We start from the raw sequence: 26,537 nt of genomic DNA, 5'->3' as shown, positions 1-26,537 counted from the left end.
TCTAGATATCTGGCTTTACCTCTAGATGTTGGGTTTTACCTCTAGATATTGGTCTTTACCTCTAGATTTTGGGTGTTAGATCTAGAATTTGGGCTTTACATCTAGATTTTGGGCTTTAGATCTAGAAGTTGTGCTTTACATCTAGATTTTGGGCTTTAGGTCTAGATATTGGGCTTTACCTCTAGATTCTGGGTTTTAAATCTATATATTTGGCTTTTCCTCTAGATGTTGGGCTTTACCTCTAGATTTTGGGTTTTACATCTAGATGTTTGCCTTCACCTCTGTAAGATGTGCTTTACCTGCAGACATTGGGCTGTAGGACTAGATGATGGGCTTTACCTCTAGAAGTTGGGCTTTACATCTAGATTTTGGGCTTTACCTCTAAATGATGCGCTTAAACACTAAATATTGGGCCTTACCTCTAGATGTTGGGCTTTAGATTTAGAAGTTGGGCTTTACAGCTATATTTTGGGCTTTAGATCTAGAAGTTGGGCTTTACATCTAGATTTTGGGCTTTACGTCTAGATATTGGGCTTCACCTCTAGAGTTTGGGGTTTAGATCTATATATCTGGCTTTATCTCTAGATGTTGGGCTTTACCTCTACATTTTGGGCTCTACCTCTAGGTATTGGTATTTACATTTAGATTTTTGACTTTAAATCTGGAAGTTGAGCTTTACATCTAGACTTTGGGATTTACCTCTAGATGTTGGGATTGAACTCTAGAATTTGGGTTTGAAATCTATATATATTTTCTTTTCCTCTAGATGTTGGGCTTTACCTCTAGATATCTGGCTTTACCTCTAGATGTTGGGTTTTACCTCAGGATATTGGTCTTTATCTCTAGATTTTGGGCGTTAGATCTAGAATTTGGGCTTTACATCTAGATTTTGGGCTTTAGATCAAGAAGCTGGGCTTTACATCTAGATTTTGGCCTTTACGTCTTGATATTGGGCTTTACCTCTAGATTTTGGGTTTTAAATCTATATATTTGGCTTTTCCTCTAGATGTTGGGCTTTACCCCTAGATATCTGGCTTTACCTCTAGATGTTGGGCTTTACCTCTAGGTTTTGGGTATTAAATATATATATATTTGGCTTTTCCTCTAGATGTTGGGCTTTATTCTAGATTTGGGGTTTTACATCTAGATGTTTGCCTTCACCTCTGTAAGTTGGGCTTTACCTGCAGACATTGGGCTGTAGGACTAGATGATGGGCTTTACCTCCAGACGTTGGGCTTTACCTCTAGATATCTGGCTTTACCTCTAGATGTTGGGTTTTACCTCTAGCTATTGGTCTTTACCTCTAGATGTTGGGCTTTAGATCTAGAAGTTGTGCTTTTCATCTAGATTTTGGGCTTTACGTCTAGATATTGGGCTTTACCTCTAGATTCTGGGTTTTAAATCTATATGTTTGGCTTTTCCTCTAGATGTTGGGCTTTACCCCTATTTATCTGGCTTTACGTCTAGATGTTGGGCTTTACCTCTAGATTTTGGGCTTTAGATTTAGAAGTTGGGCTTTACATCTATATTTTGGGCTTTAGATCTAGAAGTTGGGCTTTACATCTAGATATTGGGCTTTACGTCTATATATTGGGCTTCACCTCTAGATTTTGGAGTTTAGATCTATATATCTGGCTTTATCTCTAGATGTTGGGCTTTACCTCTAGATTTTGGGTTTTAAATCTATATATTTGGCTTTTCCTCTAGATGTTGGCCTTTACCCCTAGATATCTGGCTTTACCTCTAGATGTTGGGCTTTACCTATAGATTTTGGGTTTTAAATATATTTATATTTGGCTTTTCCCCTAGATGTTGGGCTTTACCTCTAGATTTTGGGTTTTAAATCTATATATTTGGCTTTTCCTCTAGATGTTGGTCTTTACCTCTAGATTTTGGGTTTTAATTCTAGATATTTGCCCTCACCTCTTTAAGTTGGGCTTTACCTGCAGACATTGGGCTGTAGGACTAGATGATGGGCTTTACCTCTAGAAGTTGGGCTTTACCTCTAGATATCTGGCTTTACCTCTAAATGATGCGCTTAAACTCTAAATATTGGGCTTTACCTCTAGATGTTGGGCTTTAGATTTAGAAGTTGGGCTTTACATCTATATTTTGGGCTTTAGATCTAGAAGTTGGGCTTTATATCTAGCTTTTGGGCTTTACGTCTAGATATTGGGCTTCACCTCTAGATTTTGGATTTTAGATCTATATATCTGGCTTTATCTCTAGATGTTGGACTTTACCTCTAGAAGTTGGGTTGTACATCTAGATGTTTGTCTTTAACTGTAGGTGACGGGCTTTAACACTAGATATTGGAATTCATCTCTAGATCTTAGTCCTTAACTCTACATGTGGGCTTTACCTCTAGAGTATTTGTCTTTAGATCTAGCAATTGGGCTTTACATCTAGATTTTGGGCTCTAACTTTAGGTATTGGTGTTTACCTCTAGATTTTGGACTTTAACTCTGGAAGTTGGGCTTTACCTCTAGATGTTGGGATTGAACTCTAGAATTTGGGTTTTAAATCTATATATTTTGCTTTTCCTCTAGATGTTGGGCTTTACCTCTAGATATCTGGCTTTACCTCTAGATGTTGGGTTTTACCTCTAGATATTGGTCTTTATCTCTAGATTTTGGGCGTTAGATCTAGAATTTGGGCTTTACATCTAGATTTTGGGCTTTAGATCAAGAAGTTGGGCTTTACATCTAGATTTTGGCCTTTACGTCTTGATATTGGGCTTTACCTCTAGATTTTGGGTTTTAAATCTATATATTTGGCTTTTCCTCTAGATGTTGGCCTTTACCCCTAGATATCTGGCTTTACATCTAGATGTTGGGCTTTACCTCTAGATTTTGGGTTTTAAATCTATATATATTTGGCTTTTCCTCTAGATGTTGGGCTTTACCTCTAGATTTGGGGTTTTACATCTAGATGTTTGCCTTCACCTCTGTAAGTTGGGCTTTACCTGCAGACATTGGGCTATAGGACTAGATGATGGGCTTTACCTCCAGACGTTGGGCTTTACCTCTAGATATCTGGCTTTACCTCTAGATGTTGGGTTTTCCCTCTAGATGTTGGGCTTTAGATCTGGAAGTTGTGCTTTTCATCTAGAGTTTGGGCTTTACGTCTCGATATTGGGCTTTACCTCTAGATTTTGGGTTTTATATCTATATATTTGGCTTTTCCTCTAGATGTTGGGCTTTACCCCTAGATATCTGGATTTACCTGTAGATGTTGGGCTTTACCTCTAGATTTTGGTCTTTAGGTCTAGATATTGGACTTTACCTCTAGATGTAGGGTTTTACATCTAGATGTTTTGCTTTACATTTAGATGTTGGTCTTTAGATGTTGGGTTATACCTCTATATGTTGTGCTTCACCTCTAGATGTTAGGCTTTACCTCTAGATGTTTGGATTACATCTAGATGTTTTGCTTTACATTTAGATGTTCGGCTTTATCTCTAGATTTTGGGTTTTAAATCTATATATTTGGCTTTTCCTCTAGATGTTGGGCTTTACCGTCAGATATCTGGCTTTACATCTAGATGTTGGGCTTTACCTCTAGAAGTTGGGCTTTAACTCTAGACTTTGGGCTTTACCTCAAGACGTTCGTCTTTAACTCTAGCTGTTGGGCTTTACCTCTAGATTTTGGGCCTTACCTCTAGAAGTTGGGGGTTATATCTATATGGTTGGATTTAACTGTAGATGTCAGGCCTTAACACTTGATTTTGGAATTCACCTCTAGATGTTAGGCTTTACATCTAGATTCTGGGCTTTCCCTCTAGATGTTGGGCTTTAACTCTAGATTTTGGGCTTTACTCTAAAGGATGCGCTTTAACTCTAGATATTCGGCTTTACCTCTAGAAGTTGGGTTGTACATCTAGATGTTTGGCTTTAACTGTAGGTGTCGGGCTTTAACACTAGATATTGGAATTCACCTCTAGATCTTAGTCTTTACCTCTACATGTTGGGCTTTACCTCTAGAGTATTTGGCTTTAGATCTAGCAATTGGGCTTTACCTCCAGATTTTGGATTTTAAATCTATATATCTGGCTTTATCTCTAGATGTTGGGCTTTATCTCTAGATTTTGGGCTCTAACTCTAGGTATTGGTGTTTACCTCTAGATTTTGGACTTTAACTCTGGGAGTTGGGCTTTACCTCTAGATGTTGGGATTTAACTCTAGAATTAGGGTTTGAAATCTATATATTTTGCTTTTCCTCTAGATGTTGGGCTTTACCTCTAGATATCTGGCTTTACCTCTAGATGTTGGGTTTTACCTCTAGATATTGATCTTTACCTCTAGATTTTGGGTGTTAGATCTAGAATTTGGGCTTTACATCTAGATTTTGGGATTTAGGTCTAGATATTGGGCTTTACCTCTAGATTTTGGGGTTTAGATCTATATATCTGGCTTTATCTCTAGATGTTGGGCTTTACCTCTACATTTTGGGCTCTACCTCTAGGTATTGGTATTTACATTTAGATTTTTGACTTTAAATCTGGAAGTTGAGCTTTACATCTAGACTTTGGGATTTACCTCTAGATGTTGGGATTTAACTCTAGAATTTGGGTTTGAAATCTATATATTTTGCTTTTCCTCTAGATGTTGGGCTTTACCTCTAGATATCTGGCTTTACCTCTAGATGTTGGGTTTTACCTCTAGATATTGGTCTTTATCTCTAGATTTTGGGCGTTAGATCTAGAATTTGGGATTTACATCTAGATTTTGGGCTTTAGATCAAGAAGTTGGGCGTTACATCTAGATTTTAGCCTTTACGTCTTGATATTGGGCTTTACCTCTAGATTTTGGGTTTTAAATCTATATATTTGGCTTTTCCTCTAGATGTTGGCCTTTACCCCTAGATATCTGGCTTTACCTCTAGATGTTGGGCTTTACCTCTAGATTTTGGGTTTTAAATCTATATATTTGGCTTTTCCTCTAGATGTTGGCCTTTACCCCTAGATATCTGGCTTTACCTCTAGATGTTGGGCTTTACCTCTAGATTTTGGGTTTTAAATCTATATATTTGGCTTTTCCTCTAGATGTTGGGCTTTACCTCCAGATTTGGGGTTTTACATCTAGATGTTTGCCTTCACCTCTGTAAGTTGGGCTTTACCTGCAGACATTGGGCTGTAGGACTAGATGATGGGCTTTACCTCCAGACGTTGGGCTTTACCTCTAGATATCTGGCTTTACATCTAGATGTTGGGTTTTACCTCTAGATGTTGGTCTTTACCTCTAGATGTTGGGCTTTAGATCTAGAAGTTGTGCTTTTCATCTAGATTTTGGGCTTTACGTCTAGATATTGGGCTTTACCTCTAGATTTTGGGTTTTATATCTATATATTTGGCTTTTCCTCTAGATGTTGGGCTTTACCCCTAGATATCTGGATTTACCTGTAGATGGTGGGCTTTACCTCTAGATTTTGTGCTTTCCATCTGGATTTTTGGCTTCTCTCTAGAATCTGGGCTTTACCTCCAGACGTTGGGCTTTACCACTAGATGTTGGGTTTTACCTCTAGCTGTTGGTCTTTAGGTCTAGATATTGGACCTTATCTCTAGATGTAGGGTTTTACATCTAGATGTTTTGCTTTACATTTAGATGTTGGTCTTTATCTCTAGATGTTGGGTTTTACATCTAGATGTTTTGCTTTACATTTAGATGTTGGTCTTTATCTCTAGATGTTGGGTTATACCTCTATATGTTGTGCTTCACCTCTAGATGTTAGGCTTTACCTCTAGATGTTTGGATTACATCTAGATGTTTTGCTTTACATTTAGATGTTCGGCTTTATCTCTAGTTTTTGGGTTTTAATTCTATATATATGGCTTTTCCTCTAGATGTTGGGCTTTACCTCTAGATGTCTGGCTTTACATCTAGATGTTGGGTTTTACCTCTAGATATTGGTCTTTATCTCTAGATTTTGGGCGTTACATCTAGAATTTGGGCTTTACATCTAGATTTTGGGCTTTAGATCTAGAAGTTCGGCTTTACATCTAGACTTTGGGCTTTACGTCTAGATATTGGGCTTTACCTCTAGATTTTGGGTTTTAAATCTATATATTTGGCTTTTCCTCTAGATGTTGGCCTTTACCCCTAGATATCTGGCTTTACCTCTAGATGTTGGGCTTTACCTCTAGATTTTGGGTTTTAAATCCAGATGTTTGCCTTCACCTCTGTAAGTTGGGCTTTACCTGCAGACATTGGGCTGTAGGACTAGATGATGGGCTTTACCTCCAGACGTTGGGCTTTACCTCTAGATATCTGGCTTTACCTCTAGATGTTGGGCTTTACCTCTAAATTTTGGGTTTTAAATATATATATATTTGGCTTTTCCTCTAGATGTTGGGCTTTACCTCTAGATTTGGGGTTTTACATCTAGATGTTTGGCTTTAACTGTAGGTGTCGGGCTTTAACACTAGATATTGGAATTCACCTCTAGATCTTAGTCTTTACCTCTACATGTTGGGCTTTACCTCTAGAGTATTTGTCTTTAGATCTAGCAATTGGGCTTTACATCTAGATTTGGGGCTTTAGCTCTAGATGTTGGGCTTTAACTCCACATTTTGGATTTTAAATCTATATATCTGGCTTTATCTCTAGATGTTGGGCTTTATCTCTAGATTTTGGGCTCTAACTCTAGGTATTGGTGTTTACCTCTAGATTTTGGACTTTAACTCTGGGAGTTGGGCTTTACCTCTAGATGTTGGGATTTAACTCTAGAATTTGGGTTTGAAATCTATATATTTTGCTTTTCCTCTAGATGTTGGGCTTTACCTCTAGATATCTGGCTTTACATCTAGATGTTGGGTTTTACCTCTAGATATTGGTCTTTATCTCTAGATTTTGGGCGTTACATCTAGAATTTGGGCTTTACATCTAGATTTTGGGCTTTAGATCTAGAAGTTCGGCTTTACATCTAGACTTTGGGCTTTACGTCTAGATATTGGGCTTTACCTCTAGATTTTGGGTTTTAAATCTATATATTTGGCTTTTCCTCTAGATGTTGGCCTTTACCCCTAGATATCTGGCTTTACCTCTAGATGTTGGGCTTTACCTCTAGATTTTGGGTTTTAAATCCAGATGTTTGCCTTCACCTCTGTAAGTTGGGCTTTACCTGCAGACATTGGGCTGTAGGACTAGATGATGGGCTTTACCTCCAGACGTTGGGCTTTACCTCTAGATATCTGGCTTTACCTCTAGATGTTGGGCTTTACCTCTAAATTTTGGGTTTTAAATATATATATATTTGGCTTTTCCTCTAGATGTTGGGCTTTACCTCTAGATTTGGGGTTTTACATCTAGATGTTTGGCTTTAACTGTAGGTGTCGGGCTTTAACACTAGATATTGGAATTCACCTCTAGATCTTAGTCTTTACCTCTACATGTTGGGCTTTACCTCTAGAGTATTTGTCTTTAGATCTAGCAATTGGGCTTTACATCTAGATTTGGGGCTTTAGCTCTAGATGTTGGGCTTTAACTCCACATTTTGGATTTTAAATCTATATATCTGGCTTTATCTCTAGATGTTGGGCTTTATCTCTAGATTTTGGGCTCTAACTCTAGGTATTGGTGTTTACCTCTAGATTTTGGACTTTAACTCTGGGAGTTGGGCTTTACCTCTAGATGTTGGGATTTAACTCTAGAATTTGGGTTTGAAATCTATATATTTTGCTTTTCCTCTAGATGTTGGGCTTTACCTCTAGATATCTGGCTTTACATCTAGATGTTGGGTTTTACCTCTAGATATTGGTCTTTATCTCTAGATTTTGGGTGTTAGATCTAGAATTTGGGCTTTACTTCTAGATTTTGGGCTTTAGATCAAGAATTTGGGCTTTACATCTAGATTTTGGGCTTTACGTCTTGATATTGGGCTTTACCTCTAGATTTTGGGTTTTAAATCTATATATTTGGCTTTTCCTCTAGATGTTGGCCTTTACGCCTAGATATCTGGCTTTACCTCTAGATGTTGGGCTTTACCTCTAGATTTTGGGTTTTAAATATATATACATTTGGCTTTTCCTCTAGATGTTGGGCTTTACCTCTAGATTTGGGGTTTTACATCTAGATGTTTGCCTTCACCTCTGAAAATTGGTCTTTACCTGCAAATATTGGGCTGTAGGACTAGATGATGGGCTTTACGTCCAGACGTTGGGCTTTACCTCTAGATATGTGGATTTACTTCTAGATGTTGGGTTTTACCTCTAGATGCTGGTCTTTAAGTCTAGATATTGGACTTTACCTCTAGATGTCGGGTTTTACATCTAGATGTTTTGCTTTACATTTAGATGTTGGTCTTTATCTCTAGATGTTGGGTTATACCTCTATATGTTGTGCTTCACCTCTAGATGTTAGGCTTTACCTCTAGATGTTTGGATTACATCTAAATGTTTTGCTTTACATTTAGATGTTCGGCTTTATCTCTAGATTTTGGGATTTAAATCTATATATTTGGCTTTTCCTCTAGATGTTGGGCTTTACCGTCAGATATCTGGCTTTACGTCTAGATGTTGGGCTCTACCTCTAGAAGTTGGGCTTTAACTCTAGACTTTGGGCTTTACCTCAAGACGTTCGGCTTTAACTCTAGCTGTTGGGCTTTCCCTCTAGATTTTGGGCCTTACCTCTAGAAGTTGGGGGTTATATCTATATGGTTGGATTTAACTGTAGATGTCAGGCCTTAACACTTGATTTTGGAATTCACCTCTAGATGTTAGGCTTTACATCTAGATTCTGGGCTTTCCCTCTAGATGTTGGGCTTTAACTCTAGATTTTGGGCTTTACTCTAAAGGATGCGCTTTAACTCTAGATATTCGGCTTTACCTCTAGAAGTTGGGTTTTACATCTAGATGCTTGGTTTTAACTGTAGGTGTCGGCCTTTAACACTAGATATTGGAATTCACCTCTAGATCTTAGTCTTTACCTCTACATGTTGGGCTTTACCTCTAGAGTATTTGGCTTTAGATCTAGCAATTGGGCTTTACATCTAGATTTGGGGCTTTACCTCTAGATGTTGGGCTTTACCTCCAGATTTTGGATTTTAAATCTATATATCTGGCTTTATCTCTAGATGTTGGACTTTATCTCTAGATTTTGGGCTCTAACTCTAGGTATTGGTGTTTACCTCTAGATTTTGGACTTTAACTCTGGAAGTTGGGCTTTACCTCTAGATGTTGGGATTGAACTCTAGAATTTGGGTTTGAAATCTATATATTTTGCTTTTCCTCTAGATGTTGGGCTTTACCTCTAGATATCTGGCTTTACCTCTAGATGTTGGGTTTTACCTCTAGATATTGGTCTTTACCTCTAGATTTTGGGTTTTAAATCTATATATTTGGCTTTTCCTCTAGATGTTGGGCTTTACCGTCAGATATCTGGCTATACGTCTAGATGTTGAGCTTTACCTCTAGAAGTTGGGCTTTAACTCTAGACTTTGGGCATTACCTCAATACCTTCGGCTTTAACTCTAGCTGTTGGGCTTTACCTCTAGATTTTGGGCCTTACCTCTAGAAGTTGGGGGTTATATCTATATGGTTGGATTTAACTGTAGATGTCAGGCCTTAACACTTGATTTTGGAATTCACCTCTAGATGTTAGGTTTTACATCTAGATTCTGGGCTTTCCCTCTAGATGTTGGGCTTTAACTCTAGATTTTGGGCTTTACTCGAAAGGATGCGCTTTAACTCTAGATATTCTGCTTTACCTCTAGAAGTTGGGTTTTACATCTAGATGTTTGACTTTAACTGTCGGTGTCGGCCTTTAACACTAGATATTGGAATTCACCTCTAGATCTTAGTCTTTAGCTCTACATGTTGGGCTTTACCTCTAGAGTATTTGGCTTTAGATCTAGCAATTGGGCTTTACATCTAGATTTGGGGCTTTAGCTCTAGATGTTGGGCTTTACCTCCAGATTTTGGATTTTAAATCTATATATCTGGCTTTATCTCTAGATGTTGGGCTTTATCTCTAGATTTTGGGCTCTAACTTTAGGTATTGGTGTTTACCTCTAGATTTTGGACTTTAACTCTGGAAGTTGGGCTTTACCTCTAGATGTTGGGATTGAACTCTAGAATTTGGGTTTGAAATCTATATATTTTACTTTTCCTCTAGATGTTGGGCTTTACCTCTAGATATCTGGCTTTACCTCTAGATGTTGGGTTTTACCTCTAGATATTGGTCTTTACCTCTAGATTTTGGGCGTTAGATCTAGAAGTTGTGCTTTACATCTAGATTTTGGGCTTTACGTCTTGATATTGGGCTTTACCTCTAGATTTTGGGTTTTAAATCTATATATTTGGCTTTTCCTCTAGATTTTGGGTTTTACATTTGGATGTTTGCCTTCACCTCTGTAAGTTGGGCTTTACCTGCAGACATTGGGCTGTAGGACTAGATGATGGGCTTTACCTCCAGACGTTGGGCTTTACCTCTAGATATCTGGCTTTACCTCTAGATGTTGGGCTTTACCTCTAGATTTTGGGTTTTAAATATATATATATTTGGCTTTTCCTCTAGATGTTGGGTTTTACATCTAGATTTGGGGTTTTACATCTAGATGTTTGCCTTCACCTCTGTAAGTTGGGCTTTACCTGCAGACATTGGGCTGTAGGACTAGATGATGGGCTTTACCTCCAGACGTTGGGCTTTACCTCTAGATATCTGGCTTTACCTCTAAATGATGCGCTTAAACTCTAAATATTGGGCTTTTCCTCCAGATGTTGGGCTTTAGATTTAGAAGTTGGGCTTTACAACTATATTTTCGGCTTTAGATCTAGAAGTTGGGCTTTACATCTAGATTTTGGGCTTTACATCTTAATATTGGGCTTCACCTCTAGATTTTGGGGTTTAGATCTATATATCTGGCTTTATCTCTAGATGTTGGGCTTTACCTCTACATTTTGGGCTCTACCTCTAGGTATTGGTATTTACATTTAGATTTTTGACTTTAAATCTGGAAGTTGAGCTTTACATCTAGACTTTGGGATTTACCTCTAGATGTTGGGATTTAACTCTAGAATTTGGGTTTGAAATCTATATATTTTGCTTTTCCTCTAGATGTTGGGCTTTACCTCTAGATATCTGGCTTTACCTCTAGATGTTTGGTTTTACCTCTAGATATTGGTCTTTACCTCGAAATGTTGGGCTTTAGATCTAGAAGTTGGGCTTTTCATCTAGATTTTGGGCTTTACGTCTAGATATTGAGCTTTACCTCTAGATTTTGGGTTTTAAATCTATATATTTGGCTTTTCCTCTAGATGTTGGGCTTTACCCCTAGATATCTGGATTTACCTGTAGATGTTGGGCTTTACTTCTAGATTTTAGGTTTTCCATCTGGATTTTTGGCTTCTCTCTAGAATCTGGGCTTTACCTCCAGACGTTGGGCTTTACCACTAGATGTTGGGTTTTACCTCTAGATGTTGGTCTTTAGGTCTAGATATTGGACTTTACCTCTAGATGTAGGGTTTTACATCTAGATGTTTTGCTTTACATTTAGATGTTGGTCTTTATCTCTAGATGTTGGGTTATACCTCTATATGTTGTGCTTCACCTCTAGTTGTTAGGCTTTACCTCTAGATGTTTGGATTACATCTAGATGTTTTGATTTACATTTAGATGTTCGGCTTTATCTCTAGATTTTGGGTTTTAAATCTATATATTTGGCATATCTCTAGATGTTGGGCTCTAACTCTAGGTATTGGTGTTTACCTCTAGATTTTGGACTTTAACTCTGGAAGTTGGGCTTTACCTCTAGAAGTTGGGCTTTAACTCTAGACTTTGGGCTTTACCTGAAGACGTTCGGCTTTAACTCCAGCTGTTGGGCTTTACCTCTAGATTTTGGGCCTTACCTCTAGAAGTTGGGGGTTATATCTATATGGTTGGATTTAACTGTAGATATCAGGCCTTAACACTTGATTTTGGAATTCACCTCTAGATGTTAGGCTTTCCATCTAGATTCTGGGCTTTCCCTCTAGATGTTGGGCTTTAACTCTAGATTTTGGGCTTTACTCTAAAAGATGCGCTTTAACTCTAGATATTCGGCTTTGCCTCTAGAAGATGGGTTGTACATCTAGATGTTTGGCTTTAACTGTAGGTGTCGAGTTTTAACACTAGATATTGGAATTCACCTCTAGATCTTAGTCTTTACCTCTACATGTTGGGCTTTACCTCTAGAGTATTTGTCTTTAGATCTAGCAATTGGGCTTTACATCTAGATTTGGGGCTTTAGCTCTAGATGTTGGGCTTTAACTCCACATTTTGGATTTTAAATCTATATATCTGGCTTTATCTCTAGATGTTGGGCTTTATCTCTAGATTTTGGGCTCTAACTCTAGGTATTGGTGTTTACCTCTAGATTTTGGACTTTAACTCTGGGAGTTGGGCTTTACCTCTAGATGTTGGGATTTAACTCTAGAATTTGGGTTTGAAATCTATATATTTTGCTTTTCCTCTAGATGTTGGGCTTTACCTCTAGATATCTGGCTTTACATCTAGATGTTGGGTTTTACCTCTAGATATTGGTCTTTATCTCTAGATTTTGGGCGTTAGATATAGAATTTGGGCTTTACTTCTAGATTTTGGGCTTTAGATCAAGAATTTGGGCTTTACATCTAGATTTTGGGCTTTACGTCTTGATATTGGGCTTTACCTCTAGATTTTGGGTTTTAAATCTATATATTTGGCTTTTCCTCTAGATGTTGGCCTTTACGCCTAGATATCTGGCTTTACCTCTAGATGTTGGGCTTTACCTCTAGATTTTGGGTTTTAAATATATATATATTTGGCTTTTCCTCTAGATGTTGGGCTTTACCTCTAGATTTGGGGTTTTACATCTAGATGTTTGCCTTCACCTCTGAAAATTGGTCTTTACCTGCAAATATTGGGCTGTAGGACTAGATGATGGGCTTTACGTCCAGACGTTGGGCTTTACCTCTAGATATGTGGATTTACTTCTAGATGTTGGGTTTTACCTCTAGATGCTGGTCTTTAGGTCTAGCTCTTGGACTTTACCTCTAGATGTAGGGTTTTACATCTAGATGTTTTGCTTTACATTTAGATGTTGGTCTTTATCTCTAGATGTTGGGTTATACCTCTATATGTTGTGCTTCACCTCTAGATGTTAGGCTTTACCTCTAGATGTTTGGATTACATCTAAATGTTTTGCTTTACATTTAGATGTTCGGCTTTATCTCTAGATTTTGGGATTTAAATCTATATATTTGGCTTTTCCTCTAGATGTTGGGCTTTACCGTCAGATATCTGGCTTTACGTCTAGATGTTGGGCTCTACCTCTAGAAGTTTGGCTTTAACTCTAGACTTTGGGCTTTACCTCAAGACGTTCGGCTTTAACTCTAGCTGTTGGGCTTTCCCTCTAGATTTTGGGCCTTACCTCTAGAAGTTGGGGGTTATATCTATATGGTTGGATTTAACTGTAGATGTCAGGCCTTAACACTTGATTTTGGAATTCACCTCTAGATGTTAGGCTTTACATCTAGATTCTGGGCTTTCCCTCTAGATGTTGGGCTTTAACTCTAGATTTTGGGCTTTACTCTAAAGGATGCGCTTTAACTCTAGATATTCGGCTTTACCTCTAGAAGTTGGGTTTTACATCTAGATGCTTGGTTTTAACTGTAGGTGTCGGCCTTTAACACTAGATATTGGAATTCACCTCTAGATCTTAGTCTTTACCTCTACATGTTGGGCTTTACCTCTAGAGTATTTGGCTTTAGATCTAGCAATTGGGCTTTACATCTAGATTTGGGGCTTTAGCTCTAGATGTTGGGCTTTACCTCCAGATTTTGGATTTTAAATCTATATATCTGGCTTTATCTCTAGATGTTGGACTTTATCTCTAGATTTTGGGCTCTAACTCTAGGTATTGGTGTTTACCTCTAGATTTTGGACTTTAACTCTGGAAGTTGGGCTTTACCTCTAGATGTTGGGATTGAACTCTAGAATTTGGGTTTGAAATCTATATATTTTGCTTTTCCTCTAGATGTTGGGCTTTACCTCTAGATATCTGGCTTTACCTCTAGATGTTGGGTTTTACCTCTAGATATTGGTCTTTACCTCTAGATTTTGGGTTTTAAATCTATATATTTGGCTTTTCCTCTAGATGTTGGGCTTTACCGTCAGATATCTGGCTATACGTCTAGATGTTGAGCTTTACCTCTAGAAGTTGGGCTTTAACTCTAAACTTTGGGCTTTACCTCAATACCTTCGGCTTTAACTCTAGCTGTTGGGCTTTACCTCTAGATTTTGGGCCTTACCTCTAGAAGTTGGGGGTTATATCTATATGGTTGGATTTAACTGTAGATGTCAGGCCTTAACACTTGATTTTGGAATTCACCTCTAGATGTTAGGCTTTACATCTAGATTCTGGGCTTTCCCTCTAGATGTTGGGCTTTAACTCTAGATTTTGGGCTTTACTCGAAAGGATGCGCTTTAACTCTAGATATTCTGCTTTACCTCTAGAAGTTGGGTTTTACATCTAGATGTTTGACTTTAACTGTCGGTGTCGGCCTTTAACACTAGATATTGGAATTCACCTCTAGATCTTAGTCTTTAGCTCTACATGTTGGGCTTTACCTCTAGAGTATTTGGCTTTAGATCTAGCAATTGGGCTTTACATCTAGATTTGGGGCTTTAGCTCTAGATGTTGGGCTTTACCTCCAGATTTTGGATTTTAAATCTATATATCTGGCTTTATCTCTAGATGTTGGGCTTTATCTCTAGATTTTGGGCTCTAACTTTAGGTATTGGTGTTTACCTCTAGATTTTGGACTTTAACTCTGGAAGTTGGGCTTTACCTCTAGATGTTGGGATTGAACTCTAGAATTTGGGTTTGAAATCTATATATTTTGCTTTTCCTCTAGATGTTGGGCTTTACCTCTAGATATCTGGCTTTACCTCTAGATGTTGGGTTTTACCTCTAGATATTGGTCTTTACCTCTAGATTTTGGGCGTTAGATCTAGAAGTTGTGCTTTACATCTAGATTTTGGGCTTTACGTCTTGATATTGGGCTTTACCTCTAGATTTTGGGTTTTAAATCTATATATTTGGCTTTTCCTCTAGATTTTGGGTTTTACATTTGGATGTTTGCCTTCACCTCTGTAAGTTGGGCTTTACCTGCAGACATTGGGCTGTAGGACTAGATGATGGGCTTTACCTCCAGACGTTGGGCTTTACCTCTAGATATCTGGCTTTACCTCTAGATGTTGGGCTTTACCTCTAGATTTTGGGTTTTAAATCCAGATGTTTGCCTTCACCTCTGTAAGTTGGGCTTTACCTGCAGACATTGGGCTGTAGGACTAGATGATGGGCTTTACCTCCAGACGTTGGGCTTTACCTCTAGATATCTGGCTTTACCTCTAGATGTTGGGCTTTACCTCTAAATTTTGGGTTTTAAATATATATATATTTGGCTTTTCCTCTAGATGTTGGGCTTTACCTCTAGATTTGGGGTTTTACATCTAGATGTTTGGCTTTAACTGTAGGTGTCGGGCTTTAACACTAGATATTGGAATTCACCTCTAGATCTTAGTCTTTACCTCTACATGTTGGGCTTTACCTCTAGAGTATTTGTCTTTAGATCTAGCAATTGGGCTTTACATCTAGATTTGGGGCTTTAGCTCTAGATGTTGGGCTTTAACTCCACATTTTGGATTTTAAATCTATATATCTGGCTTTATCTCTAGATGTTGGGCTTTATCTCTAGATTTTGGGCTCTAACTCTAGGTATTGGTGTTTACCTCTAGATTTTGGACTTTAACTCTGGGAGTTGGGCTTTACCTCTAGATGTTGGGATTTAACTCTAGAATTTGGGTTTGAAATCTATATATTTTGCTTTTCCTCTAGATGTTGGGCTTTACCTCTAGATATCTGGCTTTACATCTAGATGTTGGGTTTTACCTCTAGATATTGGTCTTTATCTCTAGATTTTGGGCGTTACATCTAGAATTTGGGCTTTACATCTAGATTTTGGGCTTTAGATCTAGAAGTTCGGCTTTACATCTAGACTTTGGGCTTTACGTCTAGATATTGGGCTTTACCTCTAGATTTTGGGTTTTAAATCTATATATTTGGCTTTTCCTCTAGATGTTGGCCTTTACCCCTAGATATCTGGCTTTACCTCTAGATGTTGGGCTTTACCTCTAGATTTTGGGTTTTAAATCCAGATGTTTGCCTTCACCTCTGTAAGTTGGGCTTTACCTGCAGACATTGGGCTGTAGGACTAGATGATGGGCTTTACCTCCAGACGTTGGGCTTTACCTCTAGATATCTGGCTTTACCTCTAGATGTTGGGCTTTACCTCTAAATTTTGGGTTTTAAATATATATATATTTGGCTTTTCCTCTAGATGTTGGGCTTTACCTCTAGATTTGGGGTTTTACATCTAGATGTTTGGCTTTAACTGTAGGTGTCGGGCTTTAACACTAGATATTGGAATTCACCTCTAGATCTTAGTCTTTACCTCTACATGTTGGGCTTTACCTCTAGAGTATTTGTCTTTAGATCTAGCAATTGGGCTTTACATCTAGATTTGGGGCTTTAGCTCTAGATGTTGGGCTTTAACTCCACATTTTGGATTTTAAATCTATATATCTGGCTTTATCTCTAGATGTTGGGCTTTATCTCTAGATTTTGGGCTCTAACTCTAGGTATTGGTGTTTACCTCTAGATTTTGGACTTTAACTCTGGGAGTTGGGCTTTACCTCTAGATGTTGGGATTTAACTCTAGAATTTGGGTTTGAAATCTATATATTTTGCTTTTCCTCTAGATGTTGGGCTTTACCTCTAGATATCTGGCTTTACATCTAGATGTTGGGTTTTACCTCTAGATATTGGTCTTTATCTCTAGATTTTGGGTGTTAGATCTAGAAGTTGGGCTTTACATCTAGATTTTGGGCTTTACGTCTTGATATTGGGCTTTACCTCTAGATTTTGGGTTTTAAATCTATATATTTGGCTTTTCCTCTAGATGTTGGCCTTTACGCCTAGATATCTGGCTTTACCTCTAGATGTTGGGCTTTACCTCTAGATTTTGGGTTTTAAATATATATACATTTGGCTTTTCCTCTAGATGTTGGGCTTTACCTCTAGATTTGGGGTTTTACATCTAGATGTTTGCCTTCACCTCTGAAAATTGGTCTTTACCTGCAAATATTGGGCTGTAGGACTAGATGATGGGCTTTACGTCCAGACGTTGGGCTTTACCTCTAGATATGTGGATTTACTTCTAGATGTTGGGTTTTACCTCTAGATGCTGGTCTTTAAGTCTAGATATTGGACTTTACCTCTAGATGTCGGGTTTTACATCTAGATGTTTTGCTTTACATTTAGATGTTGGTCTTTATCTCTAGATGTTGGGTTATACCTCTATATGTTGTGCTTCACCTCTAGATGTTAGGCTTTACCTCTAGATGTTTGGATTACATCTAAATGTTTTGCTTTACATTTAGATGTTCGGCTTTATCTCTAGATTTTGGGATTTAAATCTATATATTTGGCTTTTCCTCTAGATGTTGGGCTTTACCGTCAGATATCTGGCTTTACGTCTAGATGTTGGGCTCTACCTCTAGAAGTTGGGCTTTAACTCTAGACTTTGGGCTTTACCTCAAGACGTTCAGCTTTAACTCTAGCTGTTGGGCTTTCCCTCTAGATTTTGGGCCTTACCTCTAGAAGTTGGGGGTTATATCTATATGGTTGGATTTAACTGTAGATGTCAGGCCTTAACACTTGATTTTGGAATTCACCTCTAGATGTTAGGCTTTACATCTAGATTCTGGGCTTTCCCTCTAGATGTTGGGCTTTAACTCTAGATTTTGGGCTTTACTCTAAAGGATGCGCTTTAACTCTAGATATTCGGCTTTACCTCTAGAAGTTGGGTTGTACATCTAGATGCTTGGTTTTAACTGTAGGTGTCGGCCTTTAACACTAGATATTGGAATTCACCTCTAGATCTTAGTCTTTACCTCTACATGTTGCGCTTTACCTCTAGAGTATTTGGCTTTAGATCTAGCAATTGGGCTTTACATCTAGATTTGGGGCTTTACCTCTAGATGTTGGGCTTTACCTCCAGATTTTGGATTTTAAATCTATATATCTGGCTTTATCTCTAGATGTTGGGCTTTATCTCTAGATTTTGGGCTCTAACTCTAGGTATTGGTGTTTACCTCTAGATTTTGGACTTTAACTCTGGAAGTTGGGCTTTACCTCTAGATGTTGGGATTGAACTCTAGAATTTGGGTTTGAAATCTATATATTTTGCTTTTCCTCTAGATGTTGGGTTTTACCTCTAGATATCTGGCTTTACCTCTAGATCTTGGGTTTTACCTCTAGATATTGGTCTTTACCTCTAGATTTTGGGTGTTAGATCTAGAATTTGGGCTTTACATCTAGATTTTGGGCTTTAGATCTAGAAGTTGGGCTTTACATCTAGATTTTGGGCTTTAGGTCTAGATATTGGGCTTTACCTCTAGATTTTGGGTTTTAAATCTATATATTTGGCTTTTCCTCTAGATGTTGGGTTTTACATTTGGATGTTTGCCTTCACCTCTGTAAGTTGGGCTTTACCTGCAGACATTGGGCTGTAGGACTAGATGATGGGCTTTACCTCCAGACGTTGGGCTTTACCTCTAGATATCTGGCTTTACCTCTAGATGTTGGGCTTTACCTCTAGATTTTGGGTTTTAAATATATATATATTTGGCTTTTCCTCTAGATGTTGGGTTTTACATCTATATTTGGGGTTTTACATCTAGATGTTTGCCTTCACCTCTGTAAGTTGGGCTTTACCTGCAGACATTGGGCTGTAGGACTAGATGATGGGCTTTACCTCCAGACCTTGGGCTTTACCTCTAGATATCTGGCTTTACCTCTAAATGATGCGCTTAAACTCTAAATATTGGGCTTTTCCTCCAGATGTTGGGCTTTAGATTTAGAAGTTGGGCTTTACAACTATATTTTCGGCTTTAGATCTAGAAGTTGGGCTTTACATCTAGATTTTGGGCTTTACATCTTAATATTGGGCTTCACCTCTAGATTTTGGGGTTTAGATCTATATATCTGGCTTTATCTCTAGATGTTGGGCTTTACCTCTACATTTTGGGCTCTACCTCTAGGTATTGGTATTTACATTTAGATTTTTGACTTTAAATCTGGAAGTTGAGCTTTACATCTAGACTTTGGGATTTACCTCTAGATGTTGGGATTTAACTCTAGAATTTGGGTTTGAAATCTATATATTTTGCTTTTCCTCTAGATGTTGGGCTTTACCTCTAGATATCTGGCTTTACCTCTAGATGTTTGGTTTTACCTCTAGATATTGGTCTTTACCTCGAAATGTTGGGCTTTAGATCTAGAAGTTGGGCTTTTCATCTAGATTTTGGGCTTTACGTCTAGATATTGAGCTTTACCTCTAGATTTTGGGTTTTAAATCTATATATTTGGCTTTTCCTCTAGATGTTGGGCTTTACCCCTAGATATCTGGATTTACCTGTAGATGTTGGGCTTTACTTCTAGATTTTAGGTTTTCCATCTGGATTTTTGGCTTCTCTCTAGAATCTGGGCTTTACCTCCAGACGTTGGGCTTTACCACTAGATGTTGGGTTTTACCTCTAGATGTTGGTCTTTAGGTCTAGATATTGGACTTTACCTCTAGATGTAGGGTTTTACATCTAGATGTTTTGCTTTACATTTAGATGTTGGTCTTTATCTCTAGATGTTGGGTTATACCTCTATATGTTGTGCTTCACCTCTAGTTGTTAGGCTTTACCTCTAGATGTTTGGATTACATCTAGATGTTTTGATTTACATTTAGATGTTCGGCTTTATCTCTAGATTTTGGGTTTTAAATCTATATATTTGGCATATCTCTAGATGTTGGGCTCTAACTCTAGGTATTGGTGTTTACCTCTAGATTTTGGACTTTAACTCTGTAAGTTGGGCTTTACCTCTAGAAGTTGGGCTTTAACTCTAGACTTTGGGCTTTACCTCAAGACGTTCGGCTTTAACTCCAGCTGTTGGGCTTTACCTCTAGATTTTGGGCCTTACCTCTAGAAGTTGGGGGTTATATCTATATGGTTGGATTTAACTGTAGATATCAGGCCTTAACACTTGATTTTGGAATTCACCTCTAGATGTTAGGCTTTCCATCTAGATTCTGGGCTTTCCCTCTAGATGTTGGGCTTTAACTCTAGAATTTGGGCTTTACTCTAAAAGATGCGCTTTAACTCTAGATATTCGGCTTTGCCTCTAGAAGATGGGTTGTACATCTAGATGTTTGGCTTTAACTGTAGGTGTCGAGTTTTAACACTAGATATTGGAATTCACCTCTAGATCTTAGTCTTTAGCTCTACATGTTGGGCTTTACCTCTAGAGTATTTGGCTTTCGATCTAGCAATTGGGCTTTACATCTAGATTTGGGGCTTTAGCTCTAGATGTTGGGCTTTACCTCCAGATTGTGGATTTTAAATCTATATATCTGGCTTTATCTCTAGATGTTGGGCTTTACCTCTAGATATCTGGCTTTAACTCTAGATGTTGGGCTTTACCTCTAGATTTTGGGTTTTAAATATATATACATTTGGCTTTTCCTCTAGATATTGGGCTTTACCTCTAGATTTGGGGTTTTACATCTAGATATTTGCCTTTACCCCTGTAAGTTGAGCTTAACTGCAGACATTGGGCTGTAGGACTAGATGATGGGCTTTACCTCCAGACGTTGGGCTTTACCTCTAGATATCTGGCTTTACCTCTAGATGTTGGGTTTTACCTCTAGATATTGGTCTTTACCTCTAGATGTTGGGCTTTAGATCTAGAAGTTGTGCTTTTCATCTAGATTTTGGGCTTTACGTCTAGATATCTGGCTTTACGTCTAGATGTTGGGCTTTACCTCTAGAAGTTGGGCTTTAACTCTAGAATTTGGGCTTTACCTCAAGACGTTCGGCTTTAAATCTAGCTGTTGGGCTTTACCTCTAGATTTTGGGTTTTCCATCTGGATTTTTGGCTTCCCTCTAGAATCTGGGCTTTACCTCCAGACGTTGGGCTTTACCACTAGATGTTGGGTTTTACCTCTAGATGTTGGTCTTTAGGTCTAGATATTGGACTTTACCTCTAGATGTAGGGTTTTACATCTAGATGTTTTGCTTTACACTTAGATGTTGGTCTTTATCTCTAGATGTTGGGCTATACCTCTATATGTTGTGCTTCACCTCTAGATGTTAGGCTTTACCTCTAGATGTTTGGATTACATCTAGATGTTTTGCTTTACATTTAGATGTTCGGCTTTATCTCTAGTTTTTGGGTTTTAAATCTATATATTTGGCTTTTCCTCTAGATTTTGGGCTTTACCGTCAGATATCTGGCTTTACGTCTAGATGTTAGGCTTTACCTCTAGAAGTTGGGCTTTAACTCTAGACTTTGGGCTTTACCTCAAGACGTTCGGCTTTAAGTCTAGCTGTTGGGCTTTACCTCTAGATTTTGGGCCTTACCTCTAGAAGTTGGGGGTTATATCTATATGGTTGGATTTAACTGTATATGTCAGGCCTTAACACTTGATTTTGGAATTCACCTCTAGATGTTAGGCTTTACATCTAGATTCTGGGCTTTCCCTCTAGATGTTGGGCTTTAACTCTAGATTTTGGGCTTTATTCTAAAGGATGCGCTTTAACTCTAGATATTCGGCTTTACCTCTAGAAGTTGGGTTGTACATCTAGATGTTTGGCTTTAATTGTAGGTGTCAGGCTTTAACACTAGATATTGGAATTCACCTCTAGATCTTTGTCTTTAGCTCTACATGTTGGGCTTTACCTCTAGAGTATTTGGCTTTAGATCTAGCAATTGGGCTTTACATCTAGATTTGGGGCTTTAGCTCTAGATGTTGGGCTTTACCTCCAGATTTTGGATTTTAAATCTATATATCTGGCTTTATCTCTAGATGTTGGGCTTTATCTCTAGATATTGGGCTCTAACTCTAGGTATTGGTGTTAAACCTCTAGATTTTGGACTTTAACTCTGGAAGTTGGGCTTAACCTCTAGATGTTGGGATTGAACTCTAGAATTTGGGTTTGAAATCTATATATTTTGCTTTTCCTCTAGATGTTGGGCTTTACCTCTAGATATCTGGCTTTACCTCTAGATGTTGGGTTTTACCTCTAGATATTGGTCTTTACCTCTAGATTTTGGGCGTTAGATCTAGAAATTGGGCTTTACATCTAGATTTTGGCCTTTACGTCTTGATATTGGGCTTTACCTCTAGATTTTGGTTTTTAAATCTATATATTTGGCTTTTCCTCTAGATTTTGGGTTTTACATTTGGATGTTTGCCTTCACATCTGTAAGTTGGGCTTTACCTGCAGACATTGGGCTGTAGGACTAGATGATGGGCTTTACCTCCAGACGTTGAGCTTTACCTCTAGATATCTGGCTTTACCTCTAGATGTTGGGCTTTACCTCTAGATTTTGGGTTTTAAATATATATATATTTGGCTTTTCCTCTAGATGTTGGGCTTTACCTCTAGATTTGGGGTTTTACATCTAGATATTTGCCTTCACCTCTGTAAGTTGGGCTTAACTGCAGACATTGGGCTGTAGGACTAGATGATGGGCTTTACCTCCAGACGTTGGGCTTTACCTCTAGATATCTGGCTTTACCTGTAGATGTTGGGTTTTACCTCTAGATATTGGTCTTTACCTCTAGATGTTGGGCTTTAGATCTAGAAGTTGTGCTTTTCATCTAGATTTTGGGCTTTACGTCTAGATATTGGGCTTTACCTCTAGATTTTGGGGTTTATATCTATATATTTGTCTTTTCCTCTAGATGTTGGGCTTTACCCCTAGATATCTGGATTTACCTGTAGATGTTGGGCTTTACCTCTAGATTTTGGGTTTTCCATCTGGATTTTTGGCTTCCCTCTAGAATCTGGGCTTTACCTCCAGACGTTGGGCTTTACCACTAGATGTTGGGTTTTACCTCTAGATGTTGGTCTTTAGGTCTAGATATTGGACTTTACCTCTAGATGTAGGGTTTTACATCTAGATGTTTTGCTTTACATTTAGATGTTGGTCTTTATCTCTAGATGTTGGGTTATACCTCTATATGTTGTGCTTCACCTCTAGATGTTAGGCTTTACCTCTAGATGTTTGGATTACATCTAGATGTTTTGCTTTACATTTAGATGTTCGGCTTTATCTCTAGATTTTGGGTTTTAAATCTATATATTTGGCTTTTCCTCTAGATGTTGGGCTTTACCTCTAGATATCTGGCTTTACCTCTAGATGTTGGGTTTTACCTCTAGATATTGGTCTTTACCTCTAGATTTTGGGCGTTAGCTCTAGAAATTGGGCTTTACATCTAGATTTTGGGCTTTAGATCAAGAAGTTGGGCTTTACATCTAGATTTTGGGCTTTACGTCTTGATATTGGGCTTTACCTCTAGATTTTGGGTTTTAAATCTATATATTTGGCTTTTCCTCTAGATTTTGGGTTTTACATTTGGATGTTTGCCTTCACCTCTGTAAGTTGGGCTTTACCTGCAGACATTGGGCTGTAGGACTAGATGATGGGCTTTACCTCCAGACGTTGGGCTTTACCTCTAGATATCTGGCTTTACCTCTAGATGTTGGGCTTTACCTCTAGATTTTGGGTTTTAAATATATATATATTTGGCTTTTCCTCTAGATGTTGGGCTTTACCTCTAGATTTGGGGTTTTACATCTAGATATTTGCCTTCACCTCTGTAAGTTGGGCTTAACTGCAGACATTGGGCTGTAGGACTAGATGATGGCCTTTACCTCCAGACGTTGGGCTTTACCTCTAGATACCTGGCTTTACCTGTAGATGTTGGGTTTTACCTCTACCTATTGGTCTTTACCTCTAGATGTTGGGCTTTAGATCTAGAAGTTGTGCTTTTCATCTAGATTTTGGGCTTTACGTCTAGATATTGGGCTTTACCTCTAGATGTTGGGCTTTACCTCTAGAAGTTGGGCTTTAACTCTAGAATTTGGGCTTTACCTCAAGACGTTCGGCTTTAACTCTAGCTGTTGGGCTTTACCTCTAGATTTTGGGCCTTACCTCTAGAAGTTGGGGGTTATATCTATATGGTTGGATTTAACTGTAGATGTCAGGCCTTAACACTTGATTTTGGAATTCACCTCTAGATGTTAGGCTTTACATCTAGATTCTGGGCTTTCCCTCTAGATGTTGGGCTTTAACTCTAGATTTTGGGCTTTACTCTAAAGGATGCGCTTTAACTCTAGATATTCGGCTTTACCTCTAGAAGTTGGGTTGTACATCTAGATGTTTGGCTTTAACTGTAGGTGTCAGGCTTTAACACTAGATATTGGAATTCACCTCTTGATCTTAGTCTTTACCTCTACATGTTGGGCTTTACCTCTAGAGTATTTGGCTTTCGATCTAGCAATTGGGCTTTACATCTAGATTTGGGGCTTTTGCTCTAGATGTTGGGCTTTACCTCCAGATTTTGGATTTTAAATCTATATATCTGGCTTTATCTCTAGATGTTGGGCTTTATCTCTAGATATTGGGCTCTAACTCTAGGTATTGGTGTTAAACCTCTAGATTTTGGACTTTAACTCTGGAAGTTGGGCTTAACCTCTAGATGTTGGGATTGAACTCTAGAATTTGGGTTTGAAATCTATATATTTTGCTTTTCCTCTAGATGTTGGGCTTTATCTTAGATATCTGGCTTTACCTCTAGATGTTGGGTTTTACCTCTAGATATTGGTCTTTACCTCTAGATTTTGGGCGTTAGATCTAGAAATTGGGCTTTACATCTAGATTTTGGGCTTTAGATCAAGAAGTTGTGCTTTACATCTAGATTTTGGGCTTTAAGTCTTGATATTGGGCTTTACCTCTAGATTTTGGGTTTTAAATCTATATATTTGGCTTTTCCTCTAGATTCTGGGTTTTACATTTGGATGTTTGCCTTCACCTCTGTAAGTTGGGCTTTACCTGCAGACATTGGGCTGTAGGACTAGATGATGGGCTTTACCTCCAGACGTTGGGCTTTACCTCTAGATATCTGGCTTTACCTCTAGATGTTGGGCTTTACCTCTAGATTTTGGGTTTTAAATATATATATATTTGGCTTTTCCTCTAGATGTTGGGCTTTACCTCTAGATTTGGGGTTTTACATCTAGATACTTGCCTTCACCTCTGTAAGTTGGGCTTAACTGCAGACATTGGGCTGTAGGACTAGATGATGGGCTTTACCTCCAGACGTTGTGCTTTACCTCTAGATATCTGGCTTTACCTGTAGATGTTGGGTTTTACCTCTAGATATTGGTCTTTACCTCTAGATGTTGGGCTTTACCTCTAGATTTTGGGTTTTCCATCTGGATTTTTGGCTTCCCTTTAGAATCTGGGCTTTACCTCCAGACGTTGGGCTTTACCACTAGATGTTGGGTTTTACCTCTAGATGTTGGTCTTTAGGTCTAGATATTGGACTTTACCTCTAGATGTAGGGTTTTACATCTAGATGTTTTGCTTTACATTTAGATGTTGGTCTTTATCTCTAGATGTTGGGTTATACCTCTATATGTTGTGCTTCACCTCTAGATGTTAGGCTTTACCTCTAGATGTTTGGATTACATCTAGATCTTTTGCTTTACATTTAGATGTTCGGCTTTATCTCTAGTTTTTGGGTTTTAAATCTATATATTTGGGTTTTCCTCTAGATGTTGGGCTTTACCTTCAGATATCTGGCTTTACGTCTAGATGTTGGGCTTTACCTCTAGAAGTTGGGCTTTAACTCTAGACTTTGGGCTTTACCTCAAGACGTTCGGCTTTTCCTCTAGCTGTTGGGCTTTACCTCTAGATTTTGGGCCTTACCTCTAGAAGTTGGGGGTTATATCTATATGGTTGGATTTAACTGTAGATGTCAGGCCTTAACACTTGATTTTGGAATTCACCTCTAGATGTTAGGCTTTACATCTAGATTCTGGGCTTTCCCTCTAGATGTTGGGCTTTAACTCTAGATTTTGGGCTTTACTCTAAAGGATGCGATTTAACTCTAGATATTCGGCTTTACCTCTAGAAGTTGGGTTGTACATCTAGATGTTTGGCTTTAACTGTAGGTGTCGGCCTTTAACACTAGATATTGGAATTCACCTCTAGATCTTAGTCTTTACCTCTACATGTTGGGCTTTACCTCTAGAGTATTTGGCTTTAGATCTAGCAATTGGGCTTTACATCTGGGTTTGGGGCTTTTGCTCTAGATGTTGGGCTTCACCTCCAGATTTTGGATTTTAAATCTATATATCTGGCTTTATCTCTAGATGTTGGGCTTTATCTCTAGATTTTGGGCTCTAACTCTAGGTATTGGTGTTTACCTCTAGATTTTGGACTTTAACTCTGGAAGTTGGGCTTAACCTCTAGATGTTGGGATTGAACTCTAGAATTTGGGTTTGAAATCTATATATTTTGCTTTTCCTCTAGATGTTGGGCTTTATCTTAGATATCTGGCTTTACCTCTAGATGTTGGGTTTTACCTCTAGATATTGGTCTTTACCTCTAGATTT

This window comes from Leptosomus discolor, chromosome 27, assembly GCF_034619465.1.
Source record: "Leptosomus discolor isolate bLepDis1 chromosome 27, bLepDis1.hap2, whole genome shotgun sequence".
Classification (NCBI taxonomy): domain Eukaryota; kingdom Metazoa; phylum Chordata; class Aves; order Leptosomiformes; family Leptosomidae; genus Leptosomus; species Leptosomus discolor.
Note: the sequence above shows the minus strand (reverse complement) of the source record.